At 69.8% G+C, this 8,519-nt stretch overlaps 2 non-coding genes across 2 annotated transcripts; both read right to left on the reverse strand.

Annotated features, from left to right (window-relative positions):
* Positions 1 to 119, reverse strand: LOC139043034 (5S ribosomal RNA). The gene has a single exon (XR_011500112.1). It is a non-coding gene; the product is annotated as a 5S ribosomal RNA (ribosomal RNA).
* Positions 120 to 4,256: 4,137 nt separating this feature from the next.
* On the reverse strand, positions 4,257 to 4,375 carry LOC139043035 (5S ribosomal RNA). Its single transcript, XR_011500113.1, has one exon. It is a non-coding gene; the product is annotated as a 5S ribosomal RNA (ribosomal RNA).
* Positions 4,376 to 8,519: the final 4,144 nt, after the last annotated feature.

Here is an 8,519-nt window from a genome sequence, read left to right on the forward strand (position 1 = left end):
AGCCTACAGCACCCGGTATTCCCAGGCGGTCTCCCATCCAAGTACTAACCAGGCCCGACCCTGCTTAGCTTCCGAGATCAGACGAGATCGGGCGCGTTCAGGGTGGTATGGCCGTAGACGCTGGCGCCTGCCGCCGGCGCCCCTAAGAAGCCGCGCCGCGTCGCCCGGCCCGCGGCTCGCGCGCGCCCAGGCCTCTGTGACGCGCACCCGCCGCCGGCGCCCCCTGCGCCCGCGCCCGGCCTGCCGCCTTCCTCCCGCTGCTGCCTCCCGCCGCGGCCGCCTCGGGCGCGGCCAGCGGGCCAGCCAAACCCTGCGCTGCCCCGCCCTGCTGCCCTCCCAGGGCGCGGAGGCCTGGAGCAGCCCGGGGTGCGAGGAGGCGGGGCGGGGCGGGCGGCGGTGGGAAACGAGGGGTGGTGGGGGCGGCGGTGGGGGCGGGGATGGGGGCGGGGCGCCTGGCTGGGCGCTCTCCCCTCGCGGCCCGGGAACACTCCAGGCCGCCCTGGCCGCTCGGATCCGGCGATGGGTCGCAGGAGATGCGGCTGCTGGGAGGGGGGTGGCGCGGGGCACTTGGCCCGAGGCGTCGGGGCGTCGGGCCGCCGGGCCCGTGCTCCTCTGAGTCCCCTCCGGCCCGAGGGGCCTCCCAGCGGGAGCCCTGACCTCTGCGGCGCCGGCCGGGCCCCGACTTGCCCAAACCCAGGCGGAGCCACCGGCGCGACCAGAGGGCGTCAGCGGAAGCCGCCGCGCTGCCCCTGAGGGAGCGGGGAGGCGGGGCGGCCACACTTCCCCCCCGCCAGCGCCGCCCAGGAGACCGGCACCCCGCCCCCAACCCGCCCCTCGCGGGGACCCTGGACAGCTCCTGCTGGCGCCAGCCCAGAGACCCAGAGACAGAGACAGAGACAGAGACACGGAGAAACAGAGAAACGGCGACACGGAGAGGATCCAAGACACGGACCTAGACAGACACCCACCCTGACCCAGAGAGGCTCTGCCCAAGAGCTCGCTTGCCCCCCAGGAGGGCGGTGGTGCTGGAGCTGGGCCCGGGCCAGGAGGCAGGGGCCCCGGGGCTGGCGATCACCCCTGGGGCCCTAGGCCGCGCAGACAGGCTCTCAGGAGTCCCGGGCTCCCGGCATCGCTGCCCCGCCATCGCCCAGGAACCACAGGCAGGCACCGGAGCTCGCTGGCGCGCTCTGTCTGCGCTTGCGTGTGCGTGTGCTTGTGCGGGTTGTGCGAGTGGGTGTGTAGGCGTGTGTGTGTGTGTGTGTGTGTGTGTGTGTGCGCGCGCGCGCGCCTGTGTGTCTGTGTGCCTGTGTGTGTGTGTGCGTCCGGGTTTGTGTGTTCCTTTCTCTCCGCTTCTTCGCTCTGGCTCTTTTCCTCTTTCTGCCGGGCACCCCCGACCTTACTGAGTTGATAGAAGGAGCAGGCAGAAAAGTCAGGGCCCAGAGAACTTGGCACGAGAAAGCAGCTCCATCTACCAGACATGTAGAAGCCCCTCCCCGACGACCGACCGCAGCGTCCCCGTTCTGCTCAAGTGCCGCTGGGGACGTTGCCCGGGATCTCCCGCCCGCTAGGTCACCGACGAAGGCGCCTCCGTCTTCCCAAGAGCGCGCTCGCGCCCAGGACGGAGGGAGGAGCAGCACGGTGTGATGACGGGGAGGAAGAGTCGCGTCCGAAGGCCCGTCGGTGCCTGCCGACGTCCTGGCTCTCCCTGTCTCGAGACCTCTGGGCTTCAGGGTTCTGTGCCGCAAGGCTTTCCCGCCGCACCCCCCGGGACCCAGGGCGCGCTGTGTGCGCTGCCCGTCTCCAGCGTTTGGGCCCTGTGGGCCTTCTTGCGTCCCACTGGAAAGGGGACCCTGGGACGGAGAGAAGATGGGCAGGGGGCGGGCTTCGGCAAAGAGAGCGACGGCCATCCACAGACGTCCGACGAGGCCCTCCGGGGCGCCAAGCTCTCCATTTTCCACGGCACGTGTCCTCGTCAGGTTCTGCCACCTCTGGCCGGCATGCGTAGGCACACCGCTGGTCTTGCGGCCCCAGAGGCGAGGAGGCGAACGCCCCGGAGGCCGAGATTGGCACCCGCGTTCTCGGCTGCTGGGTGGCCAGCACCTAGGAGAGTGTCTGGCCGGAAGCAGCCAGGCGATCGATCCCTGGGTGCTGGATGAGCCTCGGCGGCAAGAAGTAGGCTCGTGGGGAAGGACGGCGGCCGAGGCCCGGGCCCCCACCGAGGCCGCGCTCCGTGCTGAGCGGTCTGCTCCGTATTTCCCGCTTGCGTTCTCACCAGCACTCGCCCCCGCAAGGAGGCACGAACGCCAGGACCCCCTCGCACCAGAGGAGGAAAGCGCAGCTCAGGGAGGGCACGTCACTCGCGGGAGACGGCGCCCCTTGGGTTTCAGCTCAGGACTTCGGTCTCCCGAGCCTGCGTTTCGGGGCAAGGCTCCGGTCCCGCGCTCCGGGAAACTGACAGGGACGCAGTCCCGCTTCTCCCCGCAGAAGGTGCTCCTCGGAGATCAGATCCGGGGACCCGTCAGAACCACCCCGGGCACGAGCTGGCAGGGAGCGACGCGCACCGCACCCCCCCCCTCCCCCATCCCGCAGCCCGCAGCCCGCAGCCCGAGGAAGCGAGGAGCAGGCGATAGAGGCGCTGGGTTGGCAGGAGGGGAAACGGGGCCGGCAGGAGAAGCGAACCGCGAAGAGACTCCCTCCCAGGACGACGATGGCTGAACGGGGAGAGGAGGGAGCTTTGGGTCCTCTCTCGTCCTGCTTTGACCGGGATGTCCCCATTTTTCCACAGCGAGCGAGTATGGCTCTTGGATTCGGTGGGGAAGACGTGATTTATCTGGAGGACTTTTCCCTTCGGGGGTTCAAAGTCCGTTCTCTGAGGCAAGGCTCCCTCTCTGCCTCCCTGTCCTTCCCATTCGCCTCCCCGGAAGCCAGCTCTCCTCCCGGTTTCCTGGATCCCTTGGCCACGGTCCTCTGTTGCAAACACAGGCAGGTGCAAAGAAGATGCGAAAGGCTGCCCGAGCCACGCGAACGGAAAGCTGAAGCCAGGGAGCCAGGAAGGGCTGGCTGCTGAGGGAGGACGTGTCCTGTCAGGAGGCTTTTCAACTCCCTCTGACAGATGCGGCCTGGAGGGGCGGGGCCCGGCCGGGGCCCTGGGGTGGTAGGGGTCGGGTGTGAGGGGGTGGGTGGGGAGGCGGGGGGAGGCGGGAAGAGAGGGAGGCCCCCGAGTGAGGGGACACCAAAAGCCTCAGCCATCAAGACTCCTCGTCTTTGCATCCAGCGTTCTCAAACTCAAAACGAACGCAAGCTCATCCACCAGGAGCAACGTAGCAGCGTTTCCAAGCGAGGCAGGACCGCCCGAAGGCGAAAGCAGAATGGGATCCTAGTCAGGTGGAGCTTGAAACTCAGACCCACCCACCCCCCTACCCACCCCCACCACCTCCCCCCCTCCCCCCCACCCCGGGAAGGGGGCTTCTGGAAGGAAAAGCGAGACAAACTGACAGGGACAAACTTAGGTCGGGAAAGGAGTGTTGATTGTGAATGAGCCTCTCAAGGACAAGCAAGCGGGTACCAGGTTTTACAAGATGACCTGCAGCGGCAGAGACGCCAGCAAAGGCAGAAGCCATCCCGTCTTGGGTGAGGTGCCCGAGACGCTCCTCTCTAACCCAGTCCGCCCTGTCCTTGGAGAAGCGGGCGGTGTCTGGAAAAGCCTGACCAGGTGCCTTTCCTCGGTGGGCGGGGCTGGTCGCTTTGGGACCCGTTTGGGCCTCCCGGCACCGCCGTGGAATCCGTTCCACCTGACAGGACGACTCTACCCGGCGGCTGGGGCGGCGGGGGCGGGGCGCCGAGGGAAGGGCTGGGGTGTCACCGGAGCGGGAGCCGAGCGGGTGGGAAGAGGCCGAGGCCAGAGGGAGCCGGCCGGCGGCGTGTGCGGCGTCGGGGTCCCGGTCCCGGTCCCGGTCCCGGTCCCGGTCCCGGTCCCGCCGGGCTGGCCCCGATTGGCCCTGGGTTCGGGTGGGGCCGCGAGCTGGAAGGGTTGGGCTGTGGCGGGGAGGGGTTGGGCCCTGCCCATGGGCGGCGCCGGCGGGCCCGCGGTGCGGAGGGGGGCGGGAGGGGAGGGGGAGGGTGGGGGGGGTCGGGCTGGCTGGAGGGGTGGGGGGCGTCCGCGGAGGACGGAGGCCGGAGGCCGCAGGACGGAGGAGGGGCGGCAGGAGCGCGGAGGGAGCCGCGCCCGGCCGGCGGCAAAAGGCGAGGGAGGCAAAAGCCTACAGCACCCGGTATTCCCAGGCGGTCTCCCATCCAAGTACTAACCAGGCCCGACCCTGCTTAGCTTCCGAGATCAGACGAGATCGGGCGCGTTCAGGGTGGTATGGCCGTAGACGCTGGCGCCTGCCGCCGGCGCCCCTAAGAAGCCGCGCCGCGTCGCCCGGCCCGCGGCTCGCGCGCGCCCAGGCCTCTGTGACGCGCACCCGCCGCCGGCGCCCCCTGCGCCCGCGCCCGGCCTGCCGCCTTCCTCCCGCTGCTGCCTCCCGCCGCGGCCGCCTCGGGCGCGGCCAGCGGGCCAGCCAAACCCTGCGCTGCCCCGCCCTGCTGCCCTCCCAGGGCGCGGAGGCCTGGAGCAGCCCGGGGTGCGAGGAGGCGGGGCGGGGCGGGCGGCGGTGGGAAACGAGGGGTGGTGGGGGCGGCGGTGGGGGCGGGGATGGGGGCGGGGCGCCTGGCTGGGCGCTCTCCCCTCGCGGCCCGGGAACACTCCAGGCCGCCCTGGCCGCTCGGATCCGGCGATGGGTCGCAGGAGATGCGGCTGCTGGGAGGGGGGTGGCGCGGGGCACTTGGCCCGAGGCGTCGGGGCGTCGGGCCGCCGGGCCCGTGCTCCTCTGAGTCCCCTCCGGCCCGAGGGGCCTCCCAGCGGGAGCCCTGACCTCTGCGGCGCCGGCCGGGCCCCGACTTGCCCAAACCCAGGCGGAGCCACCGGCGCGACCAGAGGGCGTCAGCGGAAGCCCGCCGCGCTGCCCCTGAGGGAGCGGGGAGGCGGGGCGGCCACACTTCCCCCCCGCCAGCGCCGCCCAGGAGACCGGCACCCCGCCCCCAACCCGCCCCTCGCGGGGACCCTGGACAGCTCCTGCTGGCGCCAGCCCAGAGACCCAGAGACAGAGACAGAGACAGAGACACGGAGAAACAGAGAAACGGCGACACGGAGAGGATCCAAGACACGGACCTAGACAGACACCCACCCTGACCCAGAGAGGCTCTGCCCAAGAGCTCGCTTCCCCCCCAGGAGGGCGGTGGTGCTGGAGCTGGGCCCGGGCCAGGAGGCAGGGGCCCCGGGGCTGGCGATCACCCCTGGGGCCCTAGGCCGCGCAGACAGGCTCTCAGGAGTCCCGGGCTCCCGGCATCGCTGCCCCGCCATCGCCCAGGAACCACAGGCAGGCACCGGAGCTCGCTGGCGCGCTCTGTCTGCGCTTGCGTGTGCGTGTGCTTGTGCGGGTTGTGCGAGTGGGTGTGTAGGCGTGTGTGTGTGTGTGTGTGTGTGTGTGCGCGCGCGCGCGCGCGCCTGTGTGTCTGTGTGCCTGTGTGTGTGTGTGCGTCCGGGTTTGTGTGTTCCTTTCTCTCCGCTTCTTCGCTCTGGCTCTTTTCCTCTTTCTGCCGGGCACCCCCGACCTTACTGAGTTGATAGAAGGAGCAGGCAGAAAAGTCAGGGCCCAGAGAACTTGGCACGAGAAAGCAGCTCCATCTACCAGACATGTAGAAGCCCCTCCCCGACGACCGACCGCAGCGTCCCCGTTCTGCTCAAGTGCCGCTGGGGACGTTGCCCGGGATCTCCCGCCCGCTAGGTCACCGACGAAGGCGCCTCCGTCTTCCCAAGAGCGCGCTCGCGCCCAGGACGGAGGGAGGAGCAGCACGGTGTGATGACGGGGAGGAAGAGTCGCGTCCGAAGGCCCGTCGGTGCCTGCCGACGTCCCGGCTCTCCCTGTCTCGAGACCTCTGGGCTTCAGGGTTCTGTGCCGCAAGGCTTTCCCGCCGCACCCCCCGGGACCCAGGGCGCGCTGTGTGCGCTGCCCGTCTCCAGCGTTTGGGCCCTGTGGGCCTTCTTGCGTCCCACTGGAAAGGGGACCCTGGGACGGAGAGAAGATGGGCAGGGGGCGGGCTTCGGCAAAGAGAGCGACGGCCATCCACAGACGTCCGACGAGGCCCTCCGGGGCGCCAAGCTCTCCATTTTCCACGGCACGTGTCCTCGTCAGGTTCTGCCACCTCTGGCCGGCATGCGTAGGCACACCGCTGGTCTTGCGGCCCCAGAGGCGAGGAGGCGAACGCCCCGGAGGCCGAGATTGGCACCCGCGTTCTCGGCTGCTGGGTGGCCAGCACCTAGGAGAGTGTCTGGCCGGAAGCAGCCAGGCGATCGATCCCTGGGTGCTGGATGAGCCTCGGCGGCAAGAAGTAGGCTCGTGGGGAAGGACGGCGGCCGAGGCCCGGGCCCCCACCGAGGCCGCGCTCCGTGCTGAGCGGTCTGCTCCGTATTTCCCGCTTGCGTTCTCACCAGCACTCGCCCCCGCAAGGAGGCACGAACGCCAGGACCCCCTCGCACCAGAGGAGGAAAGCGCAGCTCAGGGAGGGCACGTCACTCGCGGGAGACGGCGCCCCTTGGGTTTCAGCTCAGGACTTCGGTCTCCCGAGCCTGCGTTTCGGGGCAAGGCTCCGGTCCCGCGCTCCGGGAAACTGACAGGGACGCAGTCCCGCTTCTCCCCGCAGAAGGTGCTCCTCGGAGATCAGATCCGGGGACCCGTCAGAACCACCCCGGGCACGAGCTGGCAGGGAGCGACGCGCACCGCACCCCCCCCCCTCCCCCATCCCGCAGCCCGCAGCCCGCAGCCCGAGGAAGCGAGGAGCAGGCGATAGAGGCGCTGGGTTGGCAGGAGGGGAAACGGGGCCGGCAGGAGAAGCGAACCGCGAAGAGACTCCCTCCCAGGACGACGATGGCTGAACGGGGAGAGGAGGGAGCTTTGGGTCCTCTCTCGTCCTGCTTTGACCGGGATGTCCCCATTTTTCCACAGCGAGCGAGTATGGCTCTTGGATTCGGTGGGGAAGACGTGATTTATCTGGAGGACTTTTCCCTTCGGGGGTTCAAAGTCCGTTCTCTGAGGCAAGGCTCCCTCTCTGCCTCCCTGTCCTTCCCATTCGCCTCCCCGGAAGCCAGCTCTCCTCCCGGTTTCCTGGATCCCTTGGCCACGGTCCTCTGTTGCAAACACAGGCAGGTGCAAAGAAGATGCAAAAGGCTGCCCGAGCCACGCGAACGGAAAGCTGAAGCCAGGGAGCCAGGAAGGGCTGGCTGCTGAGGGAGGACGTGTCCTGTCAGGAGGCTTTTCAACTCCCTCTGACAGATGCGGCCTGGAGGGGCGGGGCCCGGCCGGGGCCCTGGGGTGGTAGGGGTCGGGTGTGAGGGGGTGGGTGGGGAGGCGGGGGGAGGCGGGAAGAGAGGGAGGCCCCCGAGTGAGGGGACACCAAAAGCCTCAGCCATCAAGACTCCTCGTCTTTGCATCCAGCGTTCTCAAACTCAAAACGAACGCAAGCTCATCCACCAGGAGCAACGTAGCAGCGTTTCCAAGCGAGGCAGGACCGCCCGAAGGCGAAAGCAGAATGGGATCCTAGTCAGGTGGAGCTTGAAACTCAGACCCACCCACCCCCCTACCCCCCCCACCACCACCACCTCCCCCCCTCCCCCCCACCCCGGGAAGGGGGCTTCTGGAAGGAAAAGCGAGACAAACTGACAGGGACAAACTTAGGTCGGGAAAGGAGTGTTGATTGTGAATGAGCCTCTCAAGGACAAGCAAGCGGGTACCAGGTTTTACAAGATGACCTGCAGCGGCAGAGACGCCAGCAAAGGCAGAAGCCATCCCGTCTTGGGTGAGGTGCCCGAGACGCTCCTCTCTAACCCAGTCCGCCCTGTCCTTGGAGAAGCGGGCGGTGTCTGGAAAAGCCTGACCAGGTGCCTTTCCTCGGTGGGCGGGGCTGGTCGCTTTGGGACCCGTTTGGGCCTCCCGGCACCGCCGTGGAATCCGTTCCACCTGACAGGACGACTCTACCCGGCGGCTGGGGCGGCGGGGGCGGGGCGCCGAGGGAAGGGCTGGGGTGTCACCGGAGCGGGAGCCGAGCGGGTGGGAAGAGGCCGAGGCCAGAGGGAGCCGGCCGGCGGCGTGTGCGGCGTCGGGGTCCCGGTCCCGGTCCCGGTCCCGGTCCCGGTCCCGGTCCCGCCGGGCTGGCCCCGATTGGCCCTGGGTTCGGGTGGGGCCGCGAGCTGGAAGGGTTGGGCTGTGGCGGGGAGGGGTTGGGCCCTGCCCATGGGCGGCGCCGGCGGGCCCGCGGTGCGGAGGGGGGCGGGAGGGGAGGGGGAGGGTGGGGGGGGTCGGGCTGGCTGGAGGGGTGGGGGGCGTCCGCGGAGGACGGAGGCCGGAGGCCGCAGGACGGAGGAGGGGCGGCAGGAGCGCGGAGGGAGCCGCGCCCGGCCGGCGGCAAAAGGCGAGGGAGGCAAA

The sequence above is a fragment of the Equus asinus genome, unplaced genomic scaffold, assembly GCF_041296235.1.
Source record: "Equus asinus isolate D_3611 breed Donkey unplaced genomic scaffold, EquAss-T2T_v2 contig_138, whole genome shotgun sequence".
NCBI classification, from domain to species: domain Eukaryota; kingdom Metazoa; phylum Chordata; class Mammalia; order Perissodactyla; family Equidae; genus Equus; species Equus asinus.